Below are 16,629 nucleotides of genomic sequence, written 5' to 3' on the forward strand. Positions count from 1 at the left end.
AATCAAAACTAGACCCTTAATAACTTTTGCAAAATATTAAAGCTTGCCCAATCACTGCTGTTTATAAAGTAAACGCCACTGTGAGATCAAAGCCGATACGAAGTCACAGCCACATTCTTTGTTGAATTAAACAGCTTGGATTTAAAGATACGGCTTTCACTGATTTCAAAAAAGCCCCCCACAGAACCATTTAATGAGAAACTGTTACGTATCTATGAAAGACTTTCAAGAAGGAAAATATTTTAATGAGGTGCTTCATATTTTATAAATATGGTATTATACCTGCGTTTCTCAAACTTTACGTATTTGCGACCCGAGTTTTCATAACTGTTTTAATCGCGCCGCCCTAACGTTTTTTTTAAAGGAGGCCACTAATACCAATTTGTTCATTATTAATTAATGATGAATAATTAAAGGTCAAGCTAGATAGATGGGAAGTACCCAAACAAGTAGTTATTGTATTCTAGAAATGACTACTGCTTACAAAAGAATGAGTTCAGCTCTATCTTAAAAAGCTACAGCTCTAGAAAGATCAAGAAGTTAGAGTCTGAAAAAACCTGAAGACCTTAAAGAGAAGGCTGCTACAAGGATCTGTATCTGTAATGGCATCAAGCAAACATACTGAAAGCACTAAATATTGTGGAGCGTTTCAAAAAACATGCCACTGCATGGTTGTTAACACAGGAACAGTATCTCAGGACTGGTGGATTGTGCTATTAGTTCTACATTTTAATAAGGGAGGCAAAAGGGTGTGTTCACGTTACCAAAGGATCACACTCCTCTGCCTTTCTGGAAAACCTATGACAATGAAATGGAATGGAGATTATATCAGAGAGTTGAATTTGGAGGAGAAATGTTGACTTCTGTTCCTAACCACAGAAGAGTGGCCCAATTTTGAGGGCTTTTGGGAGTTTGTCAATCCTTTCTGTTTGCTTTGCATAGATTTGGGAAAAAGCTTAATGTTATTTCTGTACCACGTAGTGTCTTGTAGAAGGGGCTACAAACATTCTATGGAAACTGCTTCTTGCAATTAGATTCTTGCTTTGCATACTTAGCAATAATTAAGTTCTATTGAATGGTAGATTCTGGAATCAACAAGAATTATTGTAACTAAAGGAAATTCAAAGGAGCATGTACTTTGCACTATAACCATCTTTTCTTCATGTGAAACTGAGAATTAGGAAAATGTTTGCACAAAATACCCGAGCTGAATTTGCAGTATCTTATTCGATTGCTGCATCCACATACAACTTACAGGAGCTGCGTTCACCCTTACCTTGGTAAACAAAAGATAATTTCCATGTGAACAGTAAATCTGGCCTGAACTGCAATGATGCTCCATGAACATATTAATTAGTTAAATTAAAAAGCTGTTTTTAAGGCGGTTTGTCCTGGTTTTCATTACTCTTTATCTCCTGCCCAATGGCAAAAGCTTGAAGAGGCAATGACCGGGATGTGATGAATCCTGTGAAATGTCTATTGCCTTTTTGTGGCATCTGGAGGTGTAGATTTGTTCCAGAGTGGGGAGTGTACAACCAATTGTTCTCTCCACTGTCCTGATAACCCTGTGGAGCGCTTTCCTTTCTGAGGAAATGTGCAGCCGCCGTACCACACACACAGTCCGTATGTGAGCACAATCTCAATGGAACAGTGATAAAAGGCAAGGAGCAGATTTTTGGGGAGATGGTTCTTTCTGAGGATTCTCAGAAAATGCAGTCTCTGCTACGCCTTCTTTAGCAGCTCCTTGATGTTGACGCTCTAGGTCAGGTCATCCTCCAGCTCAATGCCTAGAAGTCTGAACACCGGGACCCTCTCCACACAGGCCCCGCCAATGATGAGTGGCTGGATGTCAGTTTTGTTTTTTCTAAAGTCAATAACAAGCTCCTTCATTTTTGTATTGATGAGGAGCAGGTTATTGACTCTGCACCATTCTGACAGCCGCTCGCTCCACTTTGTCCCTGTATGCCAGCTCACCTTAGCGTCCTTTTTTAATAAGTGCCTCTCAACAGGCGTGGTTCCTTCTAATTTGAAAGTGGCTACTATTACTCCCCTCCTCAAGAAACCTTCACTCGATTTGTCAGTTTTAAAAAACTATCGCCCTATCTCGGTCCTACCGTTTCTTTCTAAGGTTTTGGAAAAGATTGTGTTTTTCCAACTTCAATCTTTTCTTGCTTTAAACAATTTGTTTGAGCATTTTCAATCTGGTTTCAAGGCGGCCCACAGTACCGAATCAGCCCTCTTGAGAGTGTTAAATGACATCTTTTTAGCCACTGATACGGGGGATTCTGTGGTCCTTGTTCTATTAGATTTATCAGCTGCTTTCGACACTATTAATCATTCGATATTACTAAATAGACTAGAGTCCTGGGTGGGTCTTTCTGGCACAGTTTTAAAATGGTTTCAGTCATTTTTATCTGATAGAAAATACGTGGTTAGGCTAGGAGACTTCTCCTCCTCGACGTCCTCTCTCTCCTGTGGTCTTCCTCAAGGCTCTGTGTTGTCTCCCACTTTATTTTCTCTGTATATGCTACCTCTAGGCTCTATTTTTAGAAAACATGGGGTATCATTTCACCTTTATGCTGATGACACACAAATTTATTTACCTTTTAAGAAAACTGATCCACTGGCTATGAATGCCTTGTTGTCTTGTTTAGATGAAGTTAAATCTTGGCTATCCCAAAACTTCTTATCCTTAAATGAAGAGAAGACTGAGGTGATAGTCTTTGGCCCTTCTGAACATATGAAGGCCCCGGAATTTGACCTGGGACCTTTATCAGCTTTCAGGTCTTCACAGGTTCGGAATCTGGGTGTCCTGTTAGATGACTCATTAAAACTTGACAAACAAGTCTCTGCCGTGATCGGATCGAGCTTTTATCAGCTTCGCACGCTTGCAAAAATTAAACCTTATCTCACTGACAAGACCCTGGAGATGGCCATACATGCTTTTATTACATCTCGCCTCGACTATTGCAACTCTCTTTATTATGGCATCTCCAAATCCCAAATTGCCCGTCTTCAATTGGTCCAGAACGCAGCTGCTAAATTTCTTTTAAAAAAGAAAAAAATGGATCATGTGACTCAGCTTCTGAAGTCCCTTCATTGGTTGCCTGTTCAATTTAGAATACATTTTAAAATCTTATTATTTGTTTTTAAAACACTACACCAACAAGCACCCATCTATTTATCTGAATTGCTTCACCAATATACCCCCCTGAGAAGTTTGAGATCCGGTGATCAGAACCTTCTTTTAATTCCACACTCCAGACTAAAGCGTAGAGGTGACCGTGCTTTCTCTGTAATTGGGCCTCGTCTTTGGAATGATCTGCCTATTGAAATCCGAATGGCTCCTAGTCTGACTATTTTTAAATCTATTTTAAAAACACATCTGTTCTCTCTGGCTTACTAGGCCTTATTTTGCCTACCTAGATGTGTGTAATTGTAGATATATGTATATGTATAGATATATTTATACAAATTATTTTTATGTGTTTCTGCTGTGCTTCTTTTGGCTAAATCGTATATTTCTATTTTATGTTGTTGTTTCTAAATGTACAGCACTTTGGTCAGTCGTGTGGCTGTTGTAAATGTGCTATATAAATAAACTAAACCTAAACCTAAACCTTCCTTGCCCGAGATAAGTCCGACCACCATCGTGTCATCAACGAACTTTATGATCTTGCTGCTATGGTGAGTGGGGACACAGTCATATGAGTACAGGGTGTAGAGAAGCGGGCTAAGCACACAACCCTACGCCTCCAAGTGTTGAGGCTGAGAGCAGTGGAAGTGTGGAGACCCAGCCTGACCCCGGGGAGCGACCAGACAAGAAGTCCAGTATCCAACTGCACATGAGTGATGGAAGTCCCAGATCTACCAGTGTGAACACCAGTCGTTGTAGGTGGATAGTGTTAAATGCCGAGCTGAAATCCACAAAGAGCAGCCTGGCATAAGTCCCCTGCTGCTCCAGGTGGGTCAGGGCAGCATGAACGGCTGTGGCCACAGTGTCCTCCATGGATCTCTTTGCTTTGTACGCAAATTGAAATGTGTCCAGGTCTGCTGGCAGGCAGGCAATGATATGACTCCCCACCAGTTTCTCAAAGCACTTCATGATGACAGATGCGAGTGCCACTGGGCGGAAATCATTCAGACATATGAATTTTTTCAGCAGCGGAACAATGATTGAGGACTTGAGGCAGGATGGGACTGTGGCCTGGGACAGGTATTGGTTGAAAATCCTAGTGAAGATTCCTGCCAGTTGATCCGCATAGTCTTTCAGCACCTGTCCAGCCACACCGTCAGGTCCTGCAGCGTTCCTCGGGTACACCTTCCTCATCACCCGCCTCACCTCACACTCTTCCACCATGAGTACGTTGCTGTTGTGAACAGGCGGCTGTGATGGAACTGCTGTTGGTGTCACCTCAAAGCGGGCAAAGATGATGTTCAGCTCCTCTGCCAGAGAAGCATCTCCCACAGCAGCCGAGGAGTTGCTGGATTTGTATCCGGTGATGTGCTGGACAACCTGCCATACCTGCCTGGTGTTGCTCCTCAGATGGTCCTCTATCCTCCTTCTGTATGTTGCCTTGGCCTCTCAGATGCCTCTCTTCAGGTTCGCTCAGGCTACACTGTAAAGAGTCCCATCCCCAGACCCGAAAGCAGTACTCCTGCCTTTCAGCAGACTCTGGACATCCCTCGTTATCCAGGGATAATCCTTATTCATCTGTCCCTGGTGGCGTTGACCATGCAGAACCTGATGTAATCCAGGAATGCCGTAGTGTGGTTCTCCAAGTCTTGGTGATCGAAAAGCTCCCAATCAGTTCTCTGGAAGTAATCCTTCAACTGTTGGGAGGCCTCCTCGGGCCATATGGTAACAGTCCTGGTCATAGTGGGAGCTTGTTTTCTGAGAGGGGTATATGCAGGTATCAGAAACAAAGATGTGTGATCAGACTGGCCAAGGTGTGCTAGGGGTCTAGCCCTATAGGCCTGTCTGATGTTTGTGTACAGCTTGTCCAGTGTTTTTACAACCCTGGTTGCACAGTTTATGTGTTGATGGAATTTGGGGAGAACTGCTTTCAGATCTGCATGATTAAAGTCCCCAGAAATGATGTGAACAGCCTCAGGATACTTGCTGTGTTTACTGCTGATGGTGTCATGCAAAAGCCCCAGAGCAGAGTTAGCATTAGCATCTGGTGCTATATACACAGGAGTTAGCAGTATGGCATTGAATTCACAGGGGAGGTATATCGGTCTGCAGTTAATTGTGACAAACTCCACGTCTGACATCTCCATGTCTACTAAGAATTGACCACTCACAGCCCATTCCGGCTATGAAGAATTGGCCAATGACGGTTCAGTCAGCTACCATGAATTGGCGAATCATGGCTCGTGTCGGCTACCAAAAATCAGAAAGGGCAGGCCAGCCTCTTGTCAATTAATGTATGCTGCAAAGACGTGTTTGAGTCGGTACACACACGCTTTGAGGTTTGCATTATTTTTGAACTTTCTAAAAATGTTATGCACGAGTCTCGGTTTGTGGAGATAAATAACCTTAAGTAAAAAATATATATTTATTAAATTTTATCATAAAAGTTTCATAAATGTATTGATTATTGTTGTTTTACTACCCTTTGATATACGACTACATATGTGACATATTGTTTCTAATCTGGTAGTCTAAATGGATTATTAACTGATTTACAGTATATACATTCATGTACACTTTTTTAAAATTATTTTTTTAACATTCTTGGTGCAGTTTATTGCAGTTATTAAATATGTGTGCAAAATGTGTAAATAAAGATAATAATGTACAAATAAACATTGGTGAAATTTATAATCATAAAAATACAAATCATTGAAAGTGAAAACTTTCTTTTCCTTGACTTCATTTTTGGCAATTTAAAAACTTTTATTTATTTATTTTTTTTAATTCATTGTTTGGGTGAGATCATTTTTAACTGAAAAGATAGATGAACCAAGTGTACATATTTCCTACAGAAAACCACAGGATTGTCTTTCTGGTATATAAAGACCAATAATTCTTAATTAATTACTACAGTAAAAATATTATATATATAATTTCACTAATTTCACACATTGTTCACATTAATACTAATATAGAATAATAATAATTATAGTTATTTTTATATTAACACTGACATTACAAAATATGCTTATAAAATAGACCTACACCTTTTAATATTCAGACGATTCTGATCATGCTGTACAACAGGGATGTCGAACTCCGGTTCTGGTTGGCCGCAGTGGCGGCAGGTTTTCTTTGTAACCATCTTATTTATTAGTGACCAGTTTTTGCTGCTAATTAGCTTCCTTATCTTTAGTTTTAATTAACTTTACTCAGGCTCTTTAGTTGTTTCTTTTTCCTTAATTAGCATCCAAACAATAATGAGACACAAAAGGAGCCGCCACATGACAAGCTCACCTGTGCCGATCACATATTATCTGAAAATAAAGTATGGGTGATATCTCAGGTCGCCAACACATTTTGATGGTGTTCTTACAAAAAACAGAAATTCAACAGCTTTGGAAATGTCTGCTATGGCAGAATGAGAGCAGCAACAGGCCAATGAATTAAATAATGGGTTTTATTAACAGCAAAAATCGGCTTCTCAATAAGAAACTGGTTGGAGTGAAATTGGTGGGAATTTGAAGCCCCTGATTTAGCTGGTCATCTGGCGGCTCACTTCTCATTTAATTTCTGGTTGGTACCATTTAATGAAGAAAAGAATCAGTTCAGAGGGGTGAATCCTTAAAAGCATGGCTATTAAAATGAAGGGAAAAGAAGTCAATTAGCAGTGAAAACTAGTCACTGATCAGGAAAAGGGTTAGAATAAAAACCTGCGGCCATCCAAGCCTGGAGTTTGACACTCCTGCAGATGAATGCTCCCTGTTCAAGCAATAGCTGAAGAGTAATAAATGCTGCAGAAGGACAAGCTTTTTCTCCTGCCCGATTACTGTATTGATTTGTTAGAGGATTAAGTTGCTTTTCTTACTTTTTCTTCTTCTTCTTTCAGCTGCTCCTGTTAGGGATCACCACAATGGAATAACTGTCCTCAGCATCTTGCTCCATTACACCCATCACCTACATGTCCTCTGTCACCACATCCATCAACTTTCTCTTAGTCCTTCCTTTTTTCTTCTTGCCTGGCAGCTCTATCCTTAGCATCCTTTTTCCAATATAAACAGTATCGCTCCTCTGCACATGTCCAAACCAACACAATCTCGACTCTCTGACTTTGTCTCCCAACTATCCAACTTAAGCTGACCTTCTAATATACTCGTTTCTAATTCTGTCCATCGTCGTCCCATTGATACAAATCTTAACATCTTTATATCTGCCACCTCCAGCTCTGTCTCCTGTTTTTTGGTCAGGGCCACCGGCTCTCCATATAACATAGCTGGTCTATCTACCATCCTATAGACCTTCTCTTTTACTCTCACTGATACCCATCTGTCACAAATCACTACTGACCCTCTTCTCCATCCATTCCACCCTGCCTGCACTCTCTTTTCTTATTTAAGATGTTGATTTCTACCTTACAGTATATAGGGCCTGTGAATTTCTTATCTGTATGAAAGTCTTAATGTACAGAAGTGATTAACAAGACAGTGTGTGTGAATAAATTAATAAATTAAAATAAATAAATAGGCACTTGGACTGTCATCCAGTCCAGGGTTTGTTCCTGTCTTGTGCCGACTGCTTGCTAAGTTAGAAAAGGTATGTGTATATATTTTATATTGTATATATTTTATATATATATATATATTACATACATATACATCCATATACAGTGGTGTGAAAAACTATTTGCCCCCTTCCCGATTTCTTATTCTTTTGCATATTTGTCATACAAAATGTTTCTGATCAACAAACACATTTAACCATTAGTCAAATATAACACAAGTAAACACAAAATGCAGTTTTTAAATGATGGTTTTTATTATTTAGGAGAAAAAAATCCAAACCTTTTCTGCCACACCTCGTGTGTATATATATATATATATATATATATATATATATATATATAAACTGCTCAAAAAAATTAAAGGAACACTTTGAAAACACATCAGATCTCAATGGGAAAAAGAAATCCTCCTGGATATCTATACTGATATAGACTGGGTAATGTGTTAGGAACGAAAGGATGCCGAATCGTTTGATGGAAATGAAAATGATCAACATAAAGAGCTCTGAATTCAAAGACGCCCCAAAAATCAGAGTGAAAAAATTATGTGGCAGGCTAGTCCATTTTGCGAAAATTTAATTGCACCAACACAAAATTGTACGCAGCACTTTGTATGGCCCCTGTGTTCTTGTATACATGCCTGACAACATCGGTGCATGCTTCTAATGAGATGACAGATGGTGTTGTGGGGGATCTCCTCCCAGATCTGGACCAGGGCATCACTGAGCTCCTGGACAGTCTGAGGTGCACCCTGGTGGCATTGGATGGACCAAAACATAATGTCCCAGAGGTGTTCTATTGGATTTAGGTCAGGAAAGTGTGGTGGCCAGTCAATGGTATCAATCCCTTCATCCTCCAGGAATTGCCTGCATACTCTCACCACATGAGGCCAGGAATTGTCGTGCACCAGGAGCCACTGTACCAGCATAGGGTCTGACAATGGGTCCAAGGATTTCATCCTGATACCTAATGGCAGCCAAGGTGCCTTTGTCAAGCCTGTAGCGGTCTGTGTGACCCTCCATGGATATGCCTCCCCAGACAATCATTAACCCACCACCAAACTGCTCATGCTGAATGATGTTACAGGCAGCATAATGTTCTCCATGGCTTCTCCAGACCCTTTCACTTCTGTCACGTGCTCAGGGTGAACCTGCTCTCATCTGTAAAAAGCACAGGGCACCAGTGGTGCATCTGCCAATTCTGGTATTCTATGGCGAATGCCAATCGAGCTGCATGCTGCTGGGCAGTGAGCTCAGGGCCCATTAGAGGACATGGGGCCCTTGGGTCACCCTCATGAGGTCTTTCTGGTTGTTTGGTCAGAGACAATCACACCAGTGGCCTGCTGAAGGTCATTTTGTAGAGCTCTGGCAGTGCTCATCCTGTTCCTCCTTGCCCAAAGGAGCAGATACTGGTCCTGCTGATGGGTCTATGGCCCTCTCCAGCTCTCCTAGAGTAACTGCTTGTCTCCTAGAATCTCCTCCATGCCCTTGAGACTGTGCAGGGAGACACAGCAAACCTTCTGGCAATGACACGTATTGATGTGCCATCCTGCAGAAGTTGGACTACCTGTGCAACTTCTGTAGGGTCCAGGTATCGCCTCATGCTACCAGTAGTGACACTGACTGTAGCCAAATGCAAAACTAGTGAAGAAACAGTCAGAAAAGATGAGGAGGGAAAAATGTCAGTGGCCTCCACCTGTTAAACCATTCCTGTTTTGGGGGTCATCTCATTGTTGCCCCTCTAGTGCATCTGTTGTTAATTTCATTAACACCACAGCAGCTGAAACTGATTAACAACCCCCTCTGCTACTTAACTGACCAGATTAATATCCCATAAGTTTCATTGACTTTATGCTATACTCTGATTAAAAAGTGTTCCTTTAATTCTATTGAGCAGTATATATATATACACACACACACACACACACACACACACACACATCCATCCATCCATCCATTTTCAAACCCGCTGAATCCGAATACAGGGTCACGGGGGTCTGCTGGAGCCAATCCCAGCCAACACAGGGCACAAGGCAGGAACCAATCCTGGGCAGGGTGCCAACCCACCGCAGCACACACACACACATTATATATATATATATATATTATATATATATATACACACACACACACACACACATATACACATTATATAAAATTATATAACATATATAAATATCTAAAATTAAACTAGCGGTGTGTGTGCCACTGGTCTTGTAGTGTTTACTACAATATATATAGTTGTTTCGTGCTATGTATATAAACATTTCACTTTCCCTTTCCAACATTTCCAAATATTTATTTTTACCTACTTCAAATTAATTGAATTTCAACATCAACTAGAATATATTACATCTCAAATTTTATAAATATATACAAACATAAGGCTGTGCTCTGTTATTTATTCATTCTTATTGTGCTTTTATTTTTATTGTACTTCTCTTGATTATCTGTGCAGCCATCTGAGAGCTTGATAAAGGTGCTATATAAGTAAGTGAAAGGCATTATTATTTGTTGTAATCCTGATTCAATAGAATGGGCCGGCAGTTTGTTTAAGTGTGATGTTTAACTATGCTTGTTGCTCATGTGTTCCTTTGACAAATCAATCATTCACTAAAGGGTTTTGTTTAATCAAGAAGAAAAGTAAACATCTACACCTGCAATGAAGAACTCAAATTCGCTGATGAGAAAGTTTTTGAATTTATTTATTTTAGTGATATTTTCTTTCATTCAACAATGAGCCGCAAGCATGATTCGAACCTGCGTCTATGCGGTAATTTGTGGTAGATTGTCATTCAAAAATCTCAGCTATATCTCGACTTATGGGTGCAATCCTTAGTACAGACAGCACATTATTGGTCTACTGAGAAGGACCTCATATGCTAACATGTATGGATGTAGCTTGCAAATTTTTAAATCCACATGTGCATATTTATTCAAACAATAAATGTTAAACATTCTAATATTCATTATTTGGTTGAAACATCACTACAAAATACAGTCTCTGAGCTAAAGAACAGGCCCTGATCTAAAGTTAAAAACACAATCAATATGTGTGTGTGTTGTTACTATACCGTAGCAGAGCATTCCCATTCTTAATGTGAAGACTGCAAGGATTCTTAAGAGCCATTATGATAGTTAAAAACAAATAAAAATAACTGGGATAAATTGAATCATGGAGTTTTAAGTGTAATAGTTGAGCAACTTTTTGCCTATAAAGAAATGGCTTTTAATTTAAAGGAAAAGAAGGTATAATAAATTCTAGTATATGACAAAACTTCACTGCAGTACTTAATAGTACATTGCAAAACTTTAAAGTTATTATATTGTCATGGATGTACTATGCTAGTTTTTGCGTCATAGCGCCCCTGGCAATTCCAGCCTCTAGTATAACCATTTACTTTGAAATTAGAAGACAGGCCTATATTATCACTAACTGAACAGGATAAATTTATTACCAGTCCCAGAATTTAACAATGTAAACCCATGACCCTAAAACACCTACAAAGACAGCTCTAAAAGTGAGCCCTATAAGTTGGTTTAAAATGCTTGCTGTTGCCAGTGTGCTGTGAGTTCAGTGTTAGGTGGCAGAAGAAAATGGCATGTCAGAAGGCAAGTGGGATAAATGTACAAGAAGCATAGATGTTGGTGGAGATAAATCCTTAGTTAGTCAGGATACGTGGGCAATTGAGATGCAATGGGTCAGTTACAGGTTTCCTAAGATAGTAATGTATTAGCATCAAGAACAGATTAAGAAGTATGGTGCCAGTAGGAGATGATCCTTAGTTTTGTTGCAGCGAGCAATGGAACGAGATCTGAGCTAAATTGAACTAATCCACAGTTAATCCTGTTGTGTTCTAGTTTTTATCATCTGTATAGCCAGCTGAGCATCTGACTGCTCATTCATGGTCGCATTATAGACGCTTGTTAATGATGACATTCTGGTGATTAAAAACATGCTGCTATGTTTTCCCCATATTTAAATGTGCAGAGCACCAAAAAAACACATTTTTTTAATCTCATAAAACATGCTTATATACTTAATGAGTACATTAAGTCTTCCATCCTCTTGCAACACTTAAATGATATTAAAATGACTGTCCTTGTGACACGCTGAGGGTTTTTTGTAATTATCATCCACTTTGGGGCCTTGAAAGTCAATTCACATTTCAGTATTGTTTACTGCAAAACATAGCCTTGAAAATACGGCATCAGGAATTTAATACTTCTTTAGTAAATTCACCATTTACGATAAGCAGAATTAACCTTAGGTCTGTTGTCTTAATTTTGTACTGCAGCTTCACTAAACTTGTCATCATTACCAGGAAATCTTAAATGTGAAAATAAAAGAAGGAAAAAGGAATATCTGGAGAATAATGACTTACATAAAATTCAGATAGTTCTTTACATGCTACTGGAATAGTATCTAAAGTATCATTGATTTATCCTGAACTACGCCATCTTGATAGTAAACAGCAGACTGAGTAACCAGAACATCATGATGATGATAAAAACTTTAAAAACCAATAAAATAATTAACACTAAATTATCTGTATGTAATATACATAAATGCTTGCTACTTTTCAAAAAATTTAGTGCACATACTATATTAATTAATTTCTGCATTGACCCCAAAACATAGAAATTGGGAAATAACATTTTCTTAATTAAACTACGAGTCCAAACAAAAGTTGGTGGGATGAGTATCTGAAGCCACAGGCCACAGGACATCCACTGAACTAAATTTATAAAACACTTTTTTATACATTTTCTATCACATAGTTAAATATGATTCATCTATAAAACAATGATTATGTATTTATTTATAAATACATTCTATGTGTTGAAGATCTGGTTTAAGTATATGTGATTGGACAGGCATTGAAATACTCTGTCATAACATCAAACATTATACAGTATTTAGATATTCTATCTGAATTTGTCCTGCATTCAACTATCGCTTCAAGCTTGAATAAAATTGCATTTATTGATGAAATGTGTGAAAATCTATAAACCAACAGTTTGTTTTAAAATCACTTAGTAAAGGTCTGTAACATATATGCTAAGTTCATGGCATCAATTCCATAAGGTTATGGCATAAATTTGTTTTCTTTTCAAATACCTTTTTCATAGTATCTTTAATAGTTGTTTCCTATTCACACACACTTGATTGGAGTTTCTTTGTGCATCAGCTTATACTTTGTAAAATGTGACTGGTATAAAAACACAACTGACTTTGCTATACACTTACTTGTACCTAAATCGTTATTAAGTATTGTGATTTACTATAATGATGGAAAAAATGTGGTCTAATGTTCTTGCATCACTGAGCTGCAGTATTTGCACTGTAGATGCTTACCAGTTGTAATGACACAAACAAAATGGCTATAGATAGTAGAAGCAAATGCACAACCCCTTTTTCTCAACTCTTCACATCTCACCACCTACAGATTTACAAGAAAAAGCAAAGAAAGGAGAATAAACAAGACAACCGCAAAATCATGACTACAAACACACATCCAATCAAATACCATGATTTTATACTTATTGACAGCTACTGGTACAAAAATAGTATTCAGCAAGAGGAAATACTGAGAAAGCTGAATGCTGATAAACCAAAAAAAAAATAAAAAATCTACAGTGACACAATGTCAGATATTTGAAATAATTATTTGATGCTTAAAGAAAAATTGAAGCTGTGATTTAAAATAAATAAATAAATTGTAAGTAGTGATGAACCTAAATAGGTTTTCTTCTTTAAGCAAATGCCAAAGAATGTGCTAAGAAATTCCAGAAATAAAAAAGTTGATATGATAATATAATTCATAATAACTTTGTTGATAATCTGAGACTGTGAGGATTCTTTGACACTTGTACAAAAACTGTGCATCAAGACTACTAAGGTATACAATAATGCAACTGACATCAAACTTCCAGTGGAGGCTATGAATAGTAATGTACTATGAAAATGCACAATAAACTGAAGTGTTCCTTTATCAACTGAGCTATACACCATTTCCAGACCCTTGATTCTGACGAAAAACAATGACCATATAACACTAAACTATAAGCGATACTAAACTAGCTTACTGCCATAAGAATATTTATTTTTCTTTGTATTACTTTCATACAAAGCTGCAAATTTCCATGTCCAAAACATTTATAAAAACTATGTATACCATATAAGGCTGTTACAAAATCAAAATAATTTGATGTCCATATCTTCTGTCTGTCAGAAAATCTTGCTACAAAATTTCTCATTGAAATGTATTTCCCTTGTAGCCTTTTCTCTAGGTGTGTTTGTCAGGTTCCTCTAGACAGAATATTTAAATCTCGGCTGTTGGCACATATTTTTTGTAATTTCTCAATTGCTACACATTTATCTTATTTTTCTTGACACTGATTTTACTGTACCCTGGTGGCATAATGCCAACTATAGCTTATGAATACTTACTGTTAATCAGTTCTCATGTACCTTTAAATCTTAGCATTTTCATAAAAAAAAAACCACTGTCCTGAAATTGGCTTTTACTCTTTTATGTACATTTATTTTTCAAATTAATGAATTGTATTATTATATTACCTTTAAAAACCTTTTATGTGAATGCTTGCTGTGAAAGATGTTGCAAAAAATAAAGAATGATAGATTGGCATGCCTCATAATTTTGTATTTCCCTGTCAGATATCATTGCAGACTGCCTGACATTATGATTACTATTGAATAATTTAAAATCTCCACACTTGACCTTTATGCAGCTGCTTATTACATACTAAGTTCTGAAGCTAAATATTATGTTTTATATTTTTATTTTCTATAATATATGAAAAAAGAAAATTTACATTTATTATTTTTGCAGTATGATTGCAACCTTAAAGTGGGTTTAAATTTAAATGAATAAACAAGTTGACTAATTTATAAATTATGTTTTTGGCTGCTTTGCATATTTTTGGGCAACACCTGCTTTTCTGTCATGCCTGATGACTTTTTGATTACTTATATGTGTCGACTTTTTACAAGTATGATAAATATTAAATATTATACACATTTATATCATACCATTTGTTTTTTCATACAATCAGATAAATAAGTAGTATTTACAAAACAAAAGTTATATGTATTTTGTAACATGCACATGGACAGGACAACACAAACACAATAGATTTACAAAACAGCATGCAAGCACATTTCACAGAAACAATGACTCCCAGAAACTTGACACAACCAATACAACCATCTTTCCTTTGTATAGAAAGAACAGATGCACAGCATACAAAATAGAAGATGATGATAACTAGGAAAATAATTTTGTATAAACCATATAAATCACATGGAATAACCAATTTCAATATCTTGCATATGTGCATTGACGCAGTTTGTACTCACGCTGTTGGAGCGGAGAGACACACGGCCTCCACACCTGGCACAGAATTTCCTCTGACAATATGAGCATATATGGCCACAGCCGTCAGCAAACTTTGTTTTCCGACAAATTCCACATGTTGGAGCATCATCCTTGTGCTCTCCTTGATACCGTCGAGCATCTTCTCCAATTTTCCTCACTTGTTCTTTGTAGCTTTCAAATTGTTGGTGCAATCTTCTAACAAAAAATGAGGATGAGTAAGTTAGTTTCTTGAATACAAATCTCTATGTGGTCTTATGACTTAAAAATGTGCATTTTACTACACAATTCACAAGTACTTATGTTGTTGGTTGCATTAAAACTAAAAATACTGTGATGTAAATTTTTGAGTTAAAAATACTTAATTAAAGGAATAATTAAATAATTAAAAAGGAAAACACTTATGATTTTTGTCAGGTAGGTAATGTTATCAAATAACTGACACATCACAGTTCTAAAAAGTTAATGAAAACATAAAAAGCTAGAAGTAAACTTGATTTCTGAGAAGACAGCAGTGGATTTTTTTATTGTTCAGAATATAGAAATTTTACATACAACACTGAGAACATGGCTCAAAAAAGCAAAGCAAGTCACAAACCATAAAAAACTAACACAATAAACCTATAGTGTTGGAAGCTTTCCATTTCCTTCAGTTTCTCTAAAAACAGCTTTGACAGGCAGTCGAAGGAAATATATTTTTGTTTAAAGAAGCAACCAGGATAATACTGGATGAGTCGCAATGATCAAACATTTCCATTTTACCTTACAGCCTCTTTCTCAACAAATACAAAACAACATGGAATCTCTAATTCTATAATCTTCAGGCTTTAACAAAAACAAAAATAGTATCTGACTGCATTATATTATCTAACATTTGACAAATAAGAAAAGGCTTGGAGACAATAGGATATCCTAAGCAGCCTATGGTGGATTAAAAATAGGATTTTTTTTATTTAGGTGCTAGAAAAAAACGTTATTTGCACAAACGAAAATTTTTTTTTTCCAATCTCATCTTTGGGTCATGTTGGACTTGACTTTCTTTGAATATATATCTTATGTGCTAAGAAATGCCTATAGTCCTCGACAACTCTTGGAGAACGTTTTTCAGTCTTGTAGTATCGCCGCCTTTTTCCCGCAGAAAAAAAAATTATATTTTTTAGTGAAAAATTTAAATAATAATAAAAAAAAAGGTACATACAAATTGATCAGAACAAGCCATTCAGTCCAGTAAGACTAATCAAGTAATTTCCTAACTTTTTCAAAATAAGTGTAAAGTACGAAAAAAATATTAAGGTAAATTCCCATAAGCAATGATACATATGTACTTTCAGTCTACTTCCGAAACATACTATGATACAAAAAAAATGTAAAATGATACTGGCAAAAATTTGATAAGGGACTGAATTTGGGTTTGCTAATGGTGATTGTAACAACAATTATATAGTAAGCAATCACTATAAAGACACTATAAACAGTCTCATTCTATGCTCTAACAATATTCAATGCTAAATTGATAAGATTTTAGTCATG

The 16,629-nt window shown here is 37.1% G+C and overlaps 1 protein-coding gene across 1 annotated transcript in view; it reads right to left on the reverse strand.

Annotated features, from left to right (window-relative positions):
• The window catches only part of rims1b (regulating synaptic membrane exocytosis 1b), a 248,608-nt gene extending 233,454 nt beyond the window's left edge, over positions 1 to 15,154 (reverse strand). The window contains exon 1 of the mRNA XM_039739003.1: positions 15,084 to 15,154. The gene's annotated coding sequence lies outside the window, so the exon portion shown is untranslated. The remainder of the gene's footprint in view (positions 1 to 15,083) is intronic.
• Positions 15,155 to 16,629: the final 1,475 nt, after the last annotated feature.

The sequence above is a fragment of the Polypterus senegalus genome, chromosome 16 (genome assembly GCF_016835505.1).
Source record: "Polypterus senegalus isolate Bchr_013 chromosome 16, ASM1683550v1, whole genome shotgun sequence".
NCBI classification, from domain to species: domain Eukaryota; kingdom Metazoa; phylum Chordata; class Cladistia; order Polypteriformes; family Polypteridae; genus Polypterus; species Polypterus senegalus.